The 19,395-nt window shown below is 39.9% G+C and overlaps 1 protein-coding gene across 12 annotated transcripts in view; it reads left to right on the top strand.

Moving 5' to 3' along the window:
• LOC121511094 (neurexin-1a) overlaps positions 1 to 19,395 on the top strand; it is a 572,512-nt gene that overhangs the window by 175,106 nt on the left and 378,011 nt on the right. The gene's annotated exons all lie outside the window — the stretch shown is intronic.

The following is a 19,395-nucleotide window of genomic DNA, read 5'->3' on the forward strand; positions in this document are numbered from 1 at the left end:
GTGCATAGTTGGTCCCTGTGCTGCCTTTTATCAGCTTTTCTCCCTCATGACCTCAAAAACATACATTTGAAGAAACCAGTGATATAATGTTTAGTAAGTAAATCACTTGGAGTGAGGTTTAAAAGATGTCTTGATTCAAAAGACATGACCACAAAGGGTACCTGGTCTTGTAATTTGTTCATGGGTCTGCACTGAGGGATGTTGTCCTGATGTATGAAAAAAAGTGAAAAAATAAGAAAAAAGGACAAAACTCAAAAAATAGGGTAGAACTGCCGGGTCTGGTTATGCTGCCAAGTCTGACAGGACGTCTTTGACGCCTGACCCAGCCTGGGCCCTAGGGTATAATGGGGGATCCTGGCCCGGCTTAGTTCCGGGCCTGGGGCCAGATCAGGGAGTCTTGGGAAGAGAATTTAACCTCTCACGTCCAGCCAGTCAGATTGCGTTGTGGGATGGGTATTGAGTGAGACTGTGGAGAGTGAAAACAGAGACAGAGGGGGGAAAAAACTCACAGTAAAGCTGAAGTAGTGCACTTTTTCATTCATGAATTTATGGGCAACTGGTAATTTGCTGACCCCTAATTATAATCCTCTGAACATACAGTTTAGACAGTTTGGATGGACTGTGAGACCACACAGCTGCAGTCATTATTTACAGTGTCACAGTTGCAATTTCACAGACATGGGACACTTGTGGGATACAAAATTACTTAAGTGAATAACAAATATGGAGGAAAATAGGCGTCTTCAGCTGGCTTTACTAGCATGCATTCGGTTTGCATTCCTGTTTGATTCCACAGGCTGATCTTTCTCAGTGTTTCTAATGGCTTAGAGCACAGTTGCGTTTGTAGTCACTGCTGTATTAGGGGTCTGACCTCTCTCACTGGCTAGTTTGTGTATTCTGTCTAAGGCGGCCCAATCCTGAATTGTAAAAATCAAAACGATCTAATATTAATGATTCAAGATCAGGAAGGCTCTGACTTGATTGAAGCAATATAAAGATGCCCCTCACTGGGGTATTCTTGTTAGAAATCCAAAGGCTTTGCTGCTATCGCCCTTCCCCCCCAGCTGTGTGTTGACTTAAAAGAGGCTCAGGTAGACCATCAAGAAATTTCTGTCTTGCCAGGGTCATTAAGTCCTCAAGATGCTACTTTTTGAGGGGAGCTATTTGTTAACCCCACTCCAGAAAATTGTTCCCGTTGGTAAGGGAGTGCACCCAAAGATCTAGTTTAATGGCCCAGCTGCCACCTATAAATGTCTGCCCGTTTTTATTTCTGGCATACATTTGATCTGGAGAATCCTCTGTAGTTGAAACTAGAAGAGTTCTCCACTTCTCGTTCAAACTCTCCACTGATGCTCATGGAGCTCAGAGTATCTAAAGCCTCTTCGCACACAAATCTGCTATTTTAATACCGTGTCTAGTGTGGAAAAAGCCAGCATTGTGTAATTGTAATATCTTAAAAGCATCACAGTGAGAGAAAATGAAATGTAATTGCAAAGTGTTCAGTTTGACCAATATGAAGTCTTTCTCTGCCATGCAGATTGATGCTGGATGTGAGTCTGCACATAATAGTTTGTTTTGAAAGCTGTCTGAGTCACCTTTTCTTGAGGAGGAAATTGCAGTTCATGATGTAGACGTTGCAGAAGCCGGTGTTGTTATTAGAATGTCATGTAGTTTATGTGTCAGAAGGATGAAGGAGATAATACTCTTTAATGTGTGCGTGTTCTGTGTCCATATCAGTTTTACTGTGACTGTTTTCATGCACGCATGAACGTGTGCACAGGCTGTTTCACAGTCGTCATCACATAAGCTACACCCGAAGGAGAGACGCCTGCACACCTGATTGAGACTCTGCCAGCAGGGCTGAGCAGGCCGACAGACTCTCATAAGGCTGCTCTAGCCTTGTTGGGGTTATTAGATTTATTGGATGATCTCCAACACTGAAAAAACTCTCTACCTTGAAGCTGTGATTTCATATCTTAGAAACTTTAACTATGCATCAGTATAAGACCTTGCAACCTCAAAATTCTATATGAATCCCATGTCTATACTTCGTAAGAGCGAGACGAGGATAGTGGCTATAAATAACAAAATAGCCTTAACCTTCATTCTGCCTTTTTTCCAACAGTTGCTGTAAACAGTTTTTTCTTCTTTTTCTGTCTCAGTCAGGCAAGTGTAGCTTTGGCTTTGTGTTTCTCTCTCTCCTAGCAGCAACTGACTGAGAAAGAGACAATGAGACGTGATATATGCAATCAAGAATGAGTGAAAAATGGGACCCATTTTAGAGTGTACATTTAGCTGTGGAACAGTTTGAATCAGAGATACTCATTTGGATACAGTTCACAGTTTGCAATGCATTGATTTGTTACATAGGCGTACTTATTTCAGGATCTACTCCAGTCTAGTTTGCACTAGAGTAGGGATGTAGTTCAAACCCCGCTTTGCAAGGAACTGGTTCCACATTTTTCAAAACCCCAAACTTTATAATCTTAGGGTATATCCTAGCATCCTCCTTCACCCAGGCAGCCGTGGCTAGTCCCCGAAACCCTCTCTCAGGTCCAGCTAGTTAAGAATAGTTTTTCAATGGTGAAATCTGCGCTAAAACCTGCAGGATAAAATCTTGCTTTCTTAATAAATGTGGCATTATAAGGTAACGCAAAGATGCGTTTTAAGGTCAGGTCAGTCAAGTCAGGGATTCCCAAACTTTACAGCCTGTGACCCTCAAAATAACAGCGCCAGAGACCAAAGACCTTGCTGTCCCTTGAGCTTACAATGCTGCACAAAGCTCAGTGACTGTTAGGCAAAGGAAATAAAATGTCATTATGATTCGTTGAAATGTAATTTAAAAACAAAGAAGATCCAAGTTTTGGCTGTTAAAATCAGAACCTTGGTATCTATGGCCAGTTAAAATCCCATCCATTTGCTTCTGCTCATGCTGGGCCACTTTGTCGTGGCAGCAGGTGAGGCAAGTCAGCCCGGACAAACCCGGAGTTCCCTGACCTGATGAGATATACGATTCCTAAGTCTACCCTGAGGTCCCCTCCCAGTTGGACTTGCCTGGAATACCTCCACAGAGTTGCAACCAGAAGGCCTCCTAGTCAGATGCCTGAACCACCTTGACTGGCTCCTTTCAGGCCAAGGTGGCTCCTCTTCAAGCTTCCTCCAGATGCCCGAGCTTGTTACTCGATCTATAAGGCTGAGCCCAGCCCCATATTTCTGTCTCTTCAGCTGCCTTGTCCAAAGAAAAGGAAAAAAAAAGTCCCCCCAAAAAGTCTACCCCCATTCCAAAAAAAAAAAAAAAAGAGAAAAGAACATGACTTGCTGAATGCTTAAATATGACTAAAATGTGTGGGCTTAAGCCAGCTAACTTAAAACAATGCAATCACAAATCCCTCCTAGGTGACATTGCTGTAGGGCTGCAGGACTTAGAAAATGAAGCAGAAGACAGATTTTGTTATTTGTGCTTCACTTTCTAATTGCAGACCTTACATATTGTAGGCAGTGCATTAGTGCCATAGAGACCACCCTACACTGGAAATGCTGCAAGCTAGCTAATGTTAGCAGTGGAACTGACAAGCCAGGACCAAGGAGGGCCACTACTAGATGTGCTGCACTCAAACTGGCTGCTGGTGAAAAGTGAATTTGGATGAATGACGAATTTTGGAGAATCATTAGATGTTGGCATGGTCTGAGTCAAATCAGAACCATAGAAATTAATAAATGAAAGCATCTACTTTCTCACAACCCTGTACCTTATGTATGTTGCTTTCTGCCATATGTAATGGTTATCATTTTTATTATCACAATCACAGCTCTAATAGTTGATAGTATACATTATATTTACATGTTTGGCCTCTCTATGATACGACATATTGGAAGTGGGCGCAAAACATGGAGCACTGAGTGTTGAGAAACTGCCTAATGAGGCATCTTTCGCCCTTTTTTCTGCATCTGGATGAGTTTCCGGAAGAAACAAAAAAGACAACTTCCTTCCTACAATCCGTGTCGCCAGCTGTTCACACGGTGCTATCTGTGATGCTGCTGGCAGCAACTGTGTGGCAACAGCTCGGCACGACTGTGTAAAAACCTGGCATATTTAGCTCATTTAAAGGACAAAACTCACTCTGCAGTGCAAGCAGTTTTCCTTCTCTGGTGTTAACATTTTCCAAGATAAAAATAACATTGTACCGCATCACTATTGTACTCAGAGCAGATAAGTTGGGGGAGTTTTCAAAAACAGAAGGTGTAGTGAGTTTCCACCTTCTTTAGCACTCACAAAAAAAAACTGTAGGCTTTCTTTCTTGAGGTACAGTTCAATTTCTTGGTAGACATGGCTCAGGCTGCAGCATGACAGAAATCCAATGAGGATTTAGGCTGCTGTGAAGGCAAAAACAGGACTACTCCTCTCTGTAGTCTCCTTTAGTTGTAGGCTGTACCTTTATTTTGTGACAAACCATCTCCAAATTGTATGAATTTGAAAAAAAATAAATAAATAAACATCTGGATACAAAGAGGCTGTTTACACCTCCCATTAAGAGCCATTGAGAATTATCTGATAACAAGCACAATACTTAAGTGCTGCTGTTAGCTCTTTGCATTTAGAACACGTCTCCATCTAGTAGTTAAGATCAGAATTCACTTTCCTGCCTCACAAGGAAATAAGCACCTGTCAGTTTGAGAGACAGCAGCATCGTTCTCCTGGTTTAGCAGGCGATCCTTAATGCTGTTTAGGATGGATTAGCGTTTTATCAGACAAGTGTGTGCATGCCAGTTTACCCCACCACCACTACCAGTGAAAGCATCCTCTGAACCAGTTGTTGCTCATTTTTTACATTTTCAGGCCTGTGACTATCCAATTCAAGGGAAATCAATTTGCATGTATCCACTTTGTGTGTGTGTGTGTGTGGGGGTGTGTGTGTGTGTGTGTGTGTCAGGGTTTTGTACTTAAACAAGCATTTAAAGTGTCTAATTACTAAAAAATATTTTAGATTTTATATTGAAGATCAGGTCCGATCATGATTTTAAAAATTAATGCAATGAAGTGGTTTTTTTTTTTTTTTTAGGACTTGTGTTTATTTTATTGTTATTTTTATTTTTTTTTCTATTTATGTTTGGCACCAATTTTAAGCCATTAAAATGGTACACTGAGTGTACCATTTTATTAAAATCTGAAATTGTATTTAAATAAAAGCATAAAACGCAAAGTTGTTGCTCATTTCTAACATATTAAAAGCTGTGATAATCCTCTACAATGAAATCCAATCTCAAAATAAATATTAAAAAATCAGGGTTTTTTTTGTTTGTTTGTTTTGTTTTTTTTTTTGTTTTTTTTTTTGTTTTTTTTGTACTTAACCTGGCGTTGAAAGGGTTAAATTCCCTAAAAAAATCAGGTCTATGCTTGATTTTTAAATTGATTCAAGAAAGTGTTGTTTTCTTATTGCTATTGCACTAAATAGCAATGAAACATAACATCTTTGCTATTTGCACCCTTAGTGTAACAATTTATTAAAATCTTGAAATTTTATTAAAAAATGCATAAAAATCAAAGTGTTTGCTTATTATTTACATATTTAAGGCTGTGATAATCCCTTTCAAGGAGGTCCAATGTGTAGAGAAAATATTTTCTCACATTTAAAATATTATAAAAATTAGTTTGTTTGTTTTAACTAGTCAAACTGGCATTAAAGGAGTTAAATTCCTAGAAAGTCATCAATATGTGATATTTATGATCAGGTTTGATCTTGATTAAAAGGTAAATGCAAAAAAGTGGTGCCTTTGAATATATAGCAATTCATAAAAAGTTGTGGTTCATTATTTGCATAATCAAGGCTATGACAGTCCCATTCAAGGAAGTCCGATTGCATTGTACTTCAAACATATATATATATTTTTTTCTTAAGTTACAAAATTCAGGGGTTTTGTAGTTAAATAGGCATTTAAAGGCTTATATCCCCCCCCCCCCCCAAAAAAAATAATCACTATTTACTGTATATGATCAGAATGATCTTAATTTTAAAAAATAATGCAAAAGAATTAAAAAAAAATCTGAATAGGATTAAATATTCAGACCCTTATGTTATGGTTGTATGAAGGATTTGGTGGGCCTTTGAAGATTTTTAGGTTTTTAATTGGGCTTCAACAAGCTTGAAGGCTGGTGTGTAGTGATTTTGGAGAATAATACTGTTAAAAGTGACTGAAACTGTGCTTATCCCATACTTTTATGAGTAGTCAGCCTCAGACGACCCATCCCACAGAGGAGTCTCCCACTGTGAGGTGAATGTGTGAACAACAAACTCAGGAGGATTTCAAGGAGAGTTCCTGCATTTTTGAAAATGTTCAGGAGCAGGCACATGAAAATAGCACATTGAATATCTGCCAAGTAAAAGGAGGAGGGAAGACATATATGCTGATGATTGCTTTGTCCAGAATTCTATTAGAATAAATCTTTAGAGTAGAAATGCATTGTCAAAGTAACAGATGATCACCTTGAACGCCAATCATTCTGCAGAGTTAGCTGCACGTCTAATAAGTGCCTTAAACATTTGACAAGCTGAATGGAAAAGCCAATTATGAGGAAGCTCAGTGTGGACTGAACATCTCTGCAGACTGACAGACAGGGAGGGGCCTGTTTCTGAGCCCAGCGAGACGTCTGTCATACTGGGAACCTAAATGACAGTGTACGTTAAGCTAGCACAGCATGGTGTCTGACAGAGCTTGCTATGTATAAGCTTACACATGTGCACACATGCTGACTGCTTCAGTCAAATGCCTCCCTACATTTAACAGAGCTAATTGAGGCTCTGTCATTGGTTTCTGCTGCTCTGGCACAGCCTGCAACAAAAGAAGTCAGCTTCACAGAGACTTCATTTCTTTTGCAGACAAAAACAACTGATGTGAAGTAAAACAATCAGTGGTTTGGGAATGCCTATCTTTAGAGCAGTTTGAGACTCTTTATGAAGTTGTTTGAATGGTGTGATAATCATGTAATAAAATACGTTCTCAGAGAAGCCGACACTTCACAAACTCTTCTCTCTGTCATAACGTAAGAGGCTTAAGCCGGCTTCATGACGCTAACTTCCTATCATTTTAATAGACTTCCAGACAGTGACTTCTGTATCATTTTAATAGGCTGCCACTCAAACAAGGAAACGGGGAGTGAATGGGAACAGAGTGAAATCCAGTGTCAGTCACCGAGCTTCGCCGCAGACGATTAAACAACTCTGGTCTTTGTGTCGCTTTGCATCAGATTCCTGTTTTATTTATGGCACATCTAGCCCTTGGAAATCCACAGGTGTTACTCTGGAAGCCTTTTTTCCTGTTTCTACAACTGTGAACTCCTTCTGAACCTGTAGAAAGTTGAGTGTGACACAACAAGCTCTTTGACTTCAGCTTGTTACCAGGAGCAGAAGAGGGGCATTTCTAGTGGTGTGAGGACTTGGGGTAGGTGTTAGTGAGATCTCTGACAGTCATGTAGTTAGTCACAGTTATAGCCGGGGAATGTCATGAACAAGACAGCACCAGTGGAGCTTGGCTTTGCAATTACTCTGGCTGTTCTAGCAACCCTACCGTTGCCTCTGGAAGGGGCCAAGGATCCATGATGAGGCTGCATGCCACCATTTTTTTTCTTTTTTTTTTTTTTTTTTTTGAAGAAAAGTCATAATTTGGTCAGCACATGTTGACTGTGCCTCTCTGCTGTCACAGCCCCATCTTTCATTCAGTTTTACCTCAATAATCACCTGACAAGTTGATCCATTGTACAGCTGAGCCAGATGATTTTCAGAATAAAAGCATTATGCCCAAATGAGGTAAGTTTCTCCCCATAAAAGCGCCACTGCTCTCATTTTCCTGCCTATTTATGCTGTGAGACACACTCACCTCACGGGTCAATAGGCGAGCCCTCTATTCTCAAGATTCTTGAAACATGCCTTTCAGCAAAGGTGGAAAAAGTACAAGAATATTTAACTCAAGTAAAAGTACAGCAGAATTAAAATTTATACAAGTACAAGTAGAAGTACTGGCCTATAAATTTACTCAAATAAAAGTGAATGCACAATTTGAAAATAATTTGCAGTTGCAATTAAACAGCGCAATATTGTGATTTTGATTACAACATTAAGCATAAATACTATCATGAGTCTAATTGCTTGGTAATTGAGGAAAATGCAAAGATAGATAATTTTGTAGTTAAGTGCTCAACTCAAAATAAGTATTAAGTACAATTAGAATACAGCAGCTGTTTTTGGATGAAATGTACGATCGATCTCTTGCTATGTGCTGCTGACTGGCATGTGTTGTGAAAGCTAAACTAAGTGCAATACTTACCCCAAAATATACTTAACTAAAAGAAAACAAATTTAAAACTACTTAAAAAGTAAAAGTACACAAAAGAGCAACTCAATTACAGTAATTGAGTAAAACTAATTAGTTACTTCCACCCTGCCTATCATGCATGTGAGACTTGGTGCTCACACTCGCAGTCTGAAAGTCCTAACTCATTAACATGCAAGGTGAAATGAATATGAAGCCATGATGCAGCTGTTATGCAGCCACCATGCACTCAGTCTAAAGCTCATTTCACTAACAATTACTACGACAATAAAATAAATGGATTTGGGTGATTAATACTGGCATGACTCTAAGGGTCAACAAATAGGGGGTAAGGGTGGAGGGATGAATTGATGAGGTCAGATTAGGGTCAAGGAATGAGAGTTACTACCAGAACTGCACATGCCTACTACCTCATTTTGTCTTGTCGCCCTGATTGGCCTGTAATGAATGTGACAGACGGAACAGTCATCCAATCACCTTCCAAAAATGTATTTAAAAGTCCCGCCCTTCTCAAACACTTTGTTTGGGCGGTTTACCAGATGAATGTTCATGCAACACTTTGCAGAACAAACCAGAAAACAGAAAAAAGACAGAAGTAAAGAAGAGGTAAATGACGAGTAAAACATAAAACATGACATCTGGTAACATAATGAGGCATGTCACTGAACTGCATAAATAAACATTAGTTGAAGAAAGGCTCTAATACATAAAAAAAATATGAAACTAGCAGAACATCCTTCATGTTTCTTAAAGTTTCTGCAAATGTCTTTCATCATCGAGTTTCAAAATGTTGCCGCTGAAATGAAGACAATTTAAGCCAGCGCCACCCCCTGACGTTCATTTCCGAGGTAATTTGTTCGCACTTCCTGCTGAGTCTGTTGCAGAATGTTGTGTCATGATTTGATGTTGACAGGCAGAGCACTCCCCTGGGTGCGCGCTAATTTAAAAAGCAGCCGTAGAGTAGCAGATGCCAGATTAGTGTCAGAGCCGAGTGACTGATGAGGAGCCTCCTGGTCGCTCGGTCCCACGCTGGCACTGTTGTACTTACATATGCTCCAGCTTGTGGCCCCTTGGCACGTCATGATGAATGACTGATTTAGTTCTGTGCGCTCAGCTTTTATTAGCTGGGGGTTAATTGATACTTTGGGACATTTATGCTGTCTCTTCTTTTTATATTTTTTCCGGCGAGGTGTACCTGGCTGGCTGCTGGAGATGCGTGCAGCATCGTTGCACTTTGACTCTTTGTGACACTAATTCAATTAGAGTGGCGAATAATTGTATTACTTCCATCAAAAGGGGCAGTTAGTTCTGCACCACAGCTGCAAGTGTACTGGAACCACAGAGAATGTGGTTTGGGGATGGTGCTGGCAATTATGTGTTATTGATTAACAATTTCTTTTACAGCAGAGGATGAGAATAAAATAGAAGGGGTTCATGGGAAAAATAAGAGTGTCGAGTAAAGAGTCATTTGCCATAACTCTACTGAATCTTTGGCTGGCTTTACTCAAGATCTTGAAATCTAAATCTTTGTAACAAATGTGGAAGATCATTACCATAAGAACATTTTTCAGGTCAAGTCAAGACTTTTTCCAACCACTCAGTCCTGACAGGAAATGATGGGCATTTCTGCTTAGTCTGCCTGATAGAAAAACAAGTGGATAAAGCAAAGACAAACAATGTCTATGAAAGTATGGGGAATAAATCCAGTGGTAGTTGCCACTACTCTAAGCTTTTCAGTGCCTCTGTGTTGTCACATGACTGTTAGCTATAACTTGTTTTTCTTGGGATATCATAAAGGCATAAAGTGTTGTTGCAATAACTCCACAAGCTGGTAGTCTTTTTTCCATATTCATCTTGGCTCAGGGCGCAGTGGTGTTTATGTATGCTGCCATGTTTAAAAGTATGCAACATCTGGTTGATGGTGCTTCCAGGTCTGCTCGCTCTCATTGGCCGTCCTGGGTATTCTGTCAGAGGCCGCCTGATGGCGATTTGGAAATATCAGACATGTTTGATATTTATGGTTAGGGATAGGCGTGGCTCTGTCTCTGTAAAATCATCATTTTGACTCCACATGCTTGAGTTTTAATTTGACGGCAGGTGTAAAGCGTGGTCTGCTGATGATGAATTTCTAAGCTTGTTAGCATCTTGGTGTAAATTTAGTGTGAGGTAAAACACTGAAGTTCTGCTTCTATGTAAAAAGGGCTGATTAGAACTGAATAACAAACTGTGATAACTTCTTACCTGGCTGGTGTCTATTTCTGGCCTCTCCTCTGGAGCTACATTTTCACTCTGTTCTTGTCTTTTCCTGTCCTCTGTTCTCTGAAAACAGACTAAAGGATCTGGCTCTTATCCATGTCCCCGTTCAGTGTCATGACTCAAGGGCAGTAAGATGCCAGCAGCGTGCTGTAGATTGATTGACTATAGAGCATAGAAGAGCCCAGAGAGACAAGGTGGGGTGCTCACCCAAAATGCCCACAAGAGCGAAATGACAAAACTTCTCCAGCATCATGTAGCTTTGTTTTTTTTTTCTGCAGGAAAGTGACACATCTGAGTGACACATCGGCTACAAGACTGCAGGTTGTTGTCTGCTGTGATCCTGTGTCTGAAAGAGATGCACACAAAAATGTACTTGTTGCTCACCATTTGCGCTGCTGTCGCCTTTTTTGTAAGGCTTAGAAATTATGCAGCGAGCACACAAAGATATTCAGGTCGCTCTTTGCATATGGTGGTGTAATGAGGTGAATTCAGGTGGAAGTCATTATCCGCTTTAAGGGTATGTAAAGGGGATAATTGTCAGCAATGTGAAATACACTTTCAGAATGTGCTTTCACCTCGAGGGGACGTGGTTTAATTTTTAGTATTTGTCCTTTTATTCTGCTTTAAAATATAGCTAATATGTGTTTATCTAAATAAGCCACAAATACTGTCTGCATCCATCAGCTTTTGTTAGATTTTTATTGATTTATTTATAGCGTAGGCACTGTCAGTTACAGTCAAATGGAGTTTGAGTTCCACCCATTATATGCACGATTTTAAAGCTAAATAACTGATGTTAGGCCGTATTTTGTAGCTTTCAGCACACTTGTCACAACAAGCTTGTGCTGATTGTAAAGCAACTGTTCAGAGCAGGATAGCTTAGAGCCAAAGCTGCTGTTAAAGCAGCATTAATGCTTTTTCAGAACACTGGGTAGCTTGATCACAAGTATTTGACATGTTATTTTTTAGGCTGCAGTTTTGCCGGAATGTTTAAATAATGTGTTCCAAAAAGATTCAACAGAAAAGAAATCAGAGTTGGGATTTTTTGGCAACCCACAAATTTTAAAGTTCACATTCAGTGTGCCTTAAGCTCTGTTTCTGTCTCTGCCAGCTCTTATCCTACACCAGTTTTTTTTTTGTCTTTGGATGCTATCATTCTAACAAGATTATGCTAGGAGTTCTGAATGTCTATAACTTTGGTTCCTTGGAGATAACAGTGCTTGAATTTCAAAAGCCAATGAGTCTGAGCTCTTTCAATTTGTGTGGGTTCTTCTGAAGGAAAACATCTCATTTACCTAAAAAAAATCAAGAACTATTTTACTTTTTCAACTAGAAGTTGAAGTAATTTCAAAATCAGTCTACAACAACTAAAAGGAACGAAGCCCATCCATTTTCCACAGAGAGCCCGGTTGTGCTTCCAGCATTATGTAACTTCAGTGGTAGCTTGGGGTTGGCCTGTCTCTTCCAACTGCTGAGGTTAAAGGTCTTTACACATTGGGTCCTTTATTTTCGGATGCATCTTTTTTCGGATCCGTAATCCGAGAAAATGTCACGCACTCGGACATTGCACACTGGGTCTGATGCGTTTTTATTTGCCTTCACTGCAAAAATCCATAGAAAGTGGCAAATAGTTTCGTACTGCGAGCCTGCGTCTCTGTCACTCCTTTAAAATCCCACTGGATCCATCCTGACAGAGAGCTTCATTCAGCACCCATTCATGCGTCATAGCACTGAGCCACGTTGGAGACACTGAGAGCAACTTTTTTAATTCTGTCTCTGTTATAAGCTGTGAGGAGGCTACAAATGTATGCCTTTATCTGTTATATTTCCATGGTTGATATCCACATTACACACCTGCAAACTACGGTGTTTTTAGTTAGGTTTCAGGAATGGGAGAGAGGGAGGTCTTGGACGGGGGTGAGTGAGCGAGAGAGCATAAAGGTGCTGATCTGAATCATAAATCACCCATCTATCTGTTATATTTCCATGGTTTATATCCACATAATAAATGAGCAAACTTTGGTGTTTAAAGTGAGGTTTCAGGGCGAGAGAGAGGAACAGAGAGAGGGAGGAGGGGTCTGGTGGGGGTGAGCAAGCAAGGAGGAAGCAGCAGGCACTGTTTTGATTCATCATTCACCCATTGAAATGACTTGAACTGATGCTAAATTTTGCATAAATTGAGTCTGATCCGAAAAAAAATGATGGTCTGACACCAAATGAAATTTCGTTGTCAGTGTGCAACCTTGATTAGAACATGTGCTCGATTTTCTTTTCTTAACCCTCGGTCCCTACTATGTCCGTTTTGAGGACATTCATCATTTTTATCATCGTTTTTTTTAGTTAATAGTCACATTTTTATAGATTGAGGCATCAAATTTGGCCAAAGTTATTATTTTTCTTCATATAAAAAAAAAATAATAATAATAAATGAAAATCGTGTCACCCATAGAACACCCATGACACGAAATAGCTCCATCCAGCCTTGTTTGTCCGAAATCGGACACATAGACTTCCATTAAAAACACATTTTATGACTGCGTGTCTAGGGCACCAAAACAACTTATAGCACCCATTTTTTTGCAGTCAGTCGATCACCAGGGATCTAAATTTCACCATTAAACAGTGATCCAGTGGATAGTGCAGCACACCATTTAAACCCTTTCAGCAGCGCAGACAAGGTTTTCCTTCCATGCACTCAGAGTGTTCAGAGCGCTATTTCACCCGCTAAACATTATCAGAATTAAATGAACTGATTCATGCCACTAGATATGGATGTCTGAGAGTGGACTAGATATGTAAGGAAAAGTTTGTGGGCTCCTACGTGTGTGATCGGGTGCGAATCTGCATGTATGTTTACAAGCGGACATGCCGTAAGTGAAGTGTTTACATTAGGATATGCTACCTGTGGATTCTGCAGCCTGGGACTAAAAAAGAGGGACATTTGGACGATTTCAACTTTGCCCTCATTTCATAGCAAGTGGATTTACAAGCATGAGGATGCACGGGTCCTTTCGATCAATAGGTAAGAATATATCACCTCAAAGATGCAGTACATTTATATCTGCACGTAATTGGCATATTTTTGGTCACATTTTGGTTAGAGGTGGAAATGCGCGTGTTCGTGGTTCATATCCTACAAATATCCTCTGATTCTTTATGCCTGTACATAAAATAAACCTAACATGAACAAATGCATTCACTCGCATTAGATTTGGTAGAGGAGGAGGCGTGAGAAAAGGAGGGTAAAACTGGCGTGTTTTACTCCCGGATGGACCCATCTGTTTAGGATGGACGAATCCAAGTCATAGGCATAGTGTACAATAAGTGGCATAAAAAGGGTGTAACATTAAATTAAAAAAAAAAAAAAAATTCAGTAGTCAGGGTTGAAGTTGTTGAAGAGATCTGAAGCAGTGAAAGTTTTTTAAAAAGTTGAAAAATGAGTATTTTATTAACACCTTTCTGCATGTCCGTTTTCAGACAAACAAGGACAGATGTAGCTAAAATATGGCATTCGGCACTACTCATCATTGGCATGGCCCAGACTCTGTTTATTGAAAAAAAAAGATTTGGGCAAAACTGGCAAAAAAGGGTTAGCTGAGGCAGAAAAAGTCAGAAACTGGCATAAATGGGTATATTAAATTGGGAAATGTGGCTTGAAAAGTGGTAAAAGGGGTTAATAGTGGCAGTAATATGTCAAAAGAGCCAGCAATAGGCAGAGAGTGGCAAGATTTGGTTTAGAAGTGGCAAAAACAGGCAGAAATAAATGGTGGAAAGGGTTTAAAGTTGACAAAAATGGGTTTTAAGATGCAAAATGTGTTAAAATTGATAAAATTGGTGGGGAAAAGTGATGAAAACGGGTTAAAATTTGACAAAATTGATGTAAGTAGCAATAGTGTCATCTAAAACATGTTCTTAGTTTTTTAAGGCATCTGTCTCGCAACCCCAAATGGGGTCCCAACCCCAACGTTGAGAACCCCTGCTCTAATCAATTCTGCATTCATGTAAAATCTGATCAGTCTTACATTTCCAAAAGACAGACATGACTCGTATTTATTATGGAACATATCAGGGAATTCTAACCTTGAATTTCTAGGGATAAAGGACAACTTTTAAGGTTAATGAGATTTGTAAGAATCAATGAGGGAATTCATCAGATGTTGTTATGAAAGGTGCTATGTAAATTAAGTTGGGTTTATTTGAGGTACTTTTTTTGGGAAGGACGGACAAAATGCTAAACACAAAGGGCTTATGAAGTCTGTTTGCCACAGTGGTCAGTGGCAGCTCTATGGGCCTCAGAATAAGGATGATAAAGACTGAAAATTGTCCTCTAGCTTCAAACAAATGTAGAGTGCCTCCTCAGCTTTTCTTAGGAATATACTTTGCATTGAAGATTGGCTTATTATCCGAATCCGGAAGGCATCTAAAAGGAGGCAGCTGTGTGCTTTGTAAGCAGTCGAGCATTAGTGGCCAGATGGAAGTTGGAGTGCTAGCTTGGCCTGACACTTGACTTGGCTGAGAAATTGAGAGTGAAAAGCCTCAAAAAGCAAAATGTGTGAAGCTTGCCAAGTCATACTTTGCCAGTGTTAATATCAATGAATAGCTGTCTGTAGTAAGTTTGTTAGTTATGAGAACATTCCTCTCACCTTTAGCCCTTTCACTGCAACATGGGAGTTAAACAATAGGCATGCAACACTCTGATTGGTGTTGGATTTAGCACTTTTTCCCTCTAAAAATGCACAACAGCCAAAGCTCGAGTAATGCCCAAATTGTTCAGCTTCATTTAGACTCGTGTTTACATCAGAGTACAAGAGACTGCCAGTGTTTGAATGGAAATGCAATTCTCCATGGAGATGTACGCCCCTCGTCCCGAAAACTGCCTCTTGGCAGAGCCCCAAGTGTCGTAAATTCCCAACAACAGCCCTGCTGTACACACACAATTCATTCTCCATTGGTTAGGGGAATTAACTGTGAAGTGCAGGCATGGGGATGTGGGGAGAGAGAGAGAGATGAGAATGACCCCACACGATTGGCTGTATTTGTTATGTGCTCACTGAGCTCGTGGATCAGGGAAGGGAGGGTTTAGTGAAGAGGGTAGAGGTCTTTCATTTTCACTGATAGGGGGCTCAGACATTGAAGGAATGACCAAAGAGCAGGGTGATCCAGTCAACTTCAATTAAGGCCCCTTGTGGTTTTCCCAGAGGTGCTCTATAGTGCCTTTAAGGGGGAATCAATGAGGTGACAAATTGTTGTGGACAGCAACCCCTTTTATTTGTTGTGTTGTTGCATTCATGGCTGGATGCTACTCTAAAAATGTGTGAGTATGTTTGACTGCGAGTGTCTGGGTCTTTGGAAAGCATGTATACAAAACGTGCAACACTCTGCGTTTATGATAATTGAATGCTTTGGTCCATTTGTGTTTTGTTGGTTTATTTTCTGCTGGTGGCCTTAATGGCTTGTTATCTGTCTAAACCTGTTTTTAAACGCTCGCTAATGGGTCTTCACATGCATCACCCTCAGACGCTCAGCTCCGCTCTGTTTTTCATCCCCACAATAACAGTGTTAGGGTTTTTTTCTCAAGGTTGTTTTTGCTTTGCAGAGCGTCCTGTCACATCTGAGGATGTCTGACAGCTGATGAGCGCCGACTTGTCTGAGTTTATGGAGATACATGTGTAGCTGAATTAATTGAGTGTTTTTGATGGTGCGCCGCGTCCATAAGAAGCTGTCAAAGACATGCAGCGTTTGAAGAGTTCTCTTCTGGGAGGATGTTGGTCAGAAATATGGTGTTTGTTGTACTGTGGAGCCTGGGAAAACACCGCTACACTTACTGGAGTAACAAGACATTTCAGTATCCTTCTTTAGACAGATAGTGAATTGTCAAAGTAAAAATATCAATTTTGATTCAGGACATATAAATGAATTCAAATGGGGGGCTGAATTTGCCCTTGCAGTTTATATGAGGTTACTATGATTAGAATTAAAAAACTCAAGGCCCAAACTTTTCAGCCCATGACCCAAAAAATAAAAGTGCCAAATCTCCAGGATATGTGGGGTAGATTAAAGCATATTATGTTGTGCACATCAATGCACACTTGAAAATAGGCCTTTCCTAACCTGACACATAAGATTGTTTCATATATCTATTGCATAGGGACTGTAATGACATTGCATTCTAATACATGTACTTTAATATGGAGTCGGCCCCCCTTTTACAACTAAAGCAGCTTCCACCTTTCATGGAAGGCTTTTCAGAAGATTTTGGAGTGATATTGTTGAATTCATGGCCATTCATTCTGTGGAACATTTATATGGCAGGCGCTCATGTTGGATGAGAAGGCCTGGCTTGCAATCTCCATCCTAATTCATCTCAAAGGTGCTCAATGGGGTTGAGGTCAGGGCTCTGTGTGAGCCAGTCAAGTTCTTCCACACTAAGCCCATCAAACCATGTCTTTATAGTTCTTGCTTTGTGCACTGGAGCACAGTCATGGTGGAATAGAATACTGATAATAAGGGGTCTAGCCCAAACCCTGAAAAACAGCCCCATACCATGATCCCTCCTGCATCAAACTTCCCAGGTGGCACAATGCAGTCAGGCACGGATTGTTTTTCCAAATGACTGCCAAACAGAGATGCTTGATCCGTCACTCCACAGAACATCATTCCTGTGCTTCATAGTCCAGTGTCGAGGTCCTTCACACCAATGGTTCTCAGCTGAAAGGTCAGGACCTATAAAAGTTTTTCGGTGAGTTGCGAATGTGTGTCTAAAAAATGGTGGTAAATTGTTTATGTACTCAAGTTTATTACAAAGTCGTTAGGAGGCACGCATCCATACATTTTATTTCACTGTTTTACTGTAAAAATGAGTATATTTATATGATTTCTCAATATTTCAAATAATTTATCTTTTTTTTTTTCTTACAATAACTAATTAGCTTTCACACATGATAATTAGATCTCTGGAAAACTAGCAAAAATTTACCAGTTATGATAGAATGGAGTGTAAAATGTGTCATTTCGGTTCTGTCTGTGTTTTTTTTTTTTTTTTTTTTTTTTTTGCTTTGTTCCGTCCAAGATCTACACTGCATCATTTTTATTAAATAAAAATGTGTTGTTGAAATTTTTTGAAAATTTGGGTTGCAAATTGCCATTGAAGAGACTGGTGGGTCAAGAGACGTGACCCGCTGATGCTTGGCATTGGACTTGGTGAGGTGAGGCTTGCCTGCAGCTGCTCGACAATGGAAACAGATACCATGACGCCCCCACAGCACAGTTTTAGTGTTTACATTAATGTCAGTAGAAGTTCAGATATCTTTAGCTATGGAATCAGCAGGGCGTTGACAACTTTTACACACCATGCACCTTAGCAGTCATTGACACCGCTCTGTGAATTCATGTGGTCTTCTGCTTCATGGCTGACTTGCTGTTATTCCTGAACGCTTCTACTTTTTAATAATATTGACTGCAGATTTTTTTACACATTACTTTAATTTCAGCATATAACTGGGCTATGACTATGGTTGTAATTGGTATTGAACGAATCTAATCATTTTTTCTGTACAATAATTGGGAAAATATCCTATTTGAATAACTTTTGACTTTCAGTTTTCTTTAGAAGGCATATCTTGATCCCCTTTGTGTCCCCATCCCCACTTAAAGAACCAAATCAGAGTACTGAAATTGGTAGAATGTCAGTTCTGCAGCTGTTATATCCTTAAACTTCATGATGATACATTAATGGGTACTTCCTCAAGCATAATCAAAAGATGTCACTGGGAAAAAGGGGAAAATAGCTCACAGACAAAGAAAACAAAAAGAACTCAAGTAGTAATCCGTCAAGCTGTTTTTTCCCCTCCTGTGAAATATGTTATGACTTTTTGAAGGAAATTATGCAGGTTGAATAGTGTTTTTTTTGTCAGCCAGTTAAAACTTCAATTAAAAAAAATACTTTTTATCATTTGGTTCTGAGTAATTTTCTGATTTAAATCCTAGTTCCTAAACACACAGTGACTTTGGTATGTATAGAAGTAGGGGCAACATGTTGAGTAAGAGCGACATGTTTTATCATAATTTTAAATATCAACTCATAGCCTTCAATTATGTAACTCATACATATTAAAACATTTCTTAAAGTGCTAAACATTATGCAGCCCCTTGACTGTAACTTTTAACTCACCATGTTGAGCTCCCTGTGACTCAAACACTTCACCATGTATACTGCTAGCATGGCAGCTAAAAGTACATATTCAGTCTGCACCGGGAGCTGTGTTGCTGTTCTGTCAGGTAGGGTCCGCTCCTCTTGATGTTACAGAGGGTAAATTGCCATGACCGAGCAATCAAGTCCACATGAGCCTAAAAGGTGACATCAGACAGACTTTTATTGAAGATTAGTAAAGGATATGAGAAAACTGGGGGCCTTGCCTTCCATCAAACAACATAGATGGCAGAATGACATGCTTCAGATGCATGTCCTGGGATGTGACTTTCATGCGTGTGTGCTTTGTAATCGGGTGGGTAAATGATATAGAGTTCCAGCCTTGCAGGTAGCAGCAGTGTGGCATAATGTGTCATATATGGCTGCATTTGCAATGTAGAAAATTCCCCAAAGACCGAGGGACTTTTAGAGGAACTCTGTATTTTCACCTCAGGGAGCAGGGTATTCATCCCAAAAACACTCCCTTGTTTACTTTACAAAAGAGGCATGACTCTGTTGTGGCTCCAGCACTGAATATTTCTGATTGGTGAAGTTCAGGTGTGGCATTTTTTGCAGCAATTTAATTAGCCTAATCCTCACAGGTCTTTAGTGGAAACAGACAACAA

The sequence above is a fragment of the Cheilinus undulatus genome, linkage group 6 (assembly GCF_018320785.1).
Source record: "Cheilinus undulatus linkage group 6, ASM1832078v1, whole genome shotgun sequence".
Taxonomy (NCBI): domain Eukaryota; kingdom Metazoa; phylum Chordata; class Actinopteri; order Labriformes; family Labridae; genus Cheilinus; species Cheilinus undulatus.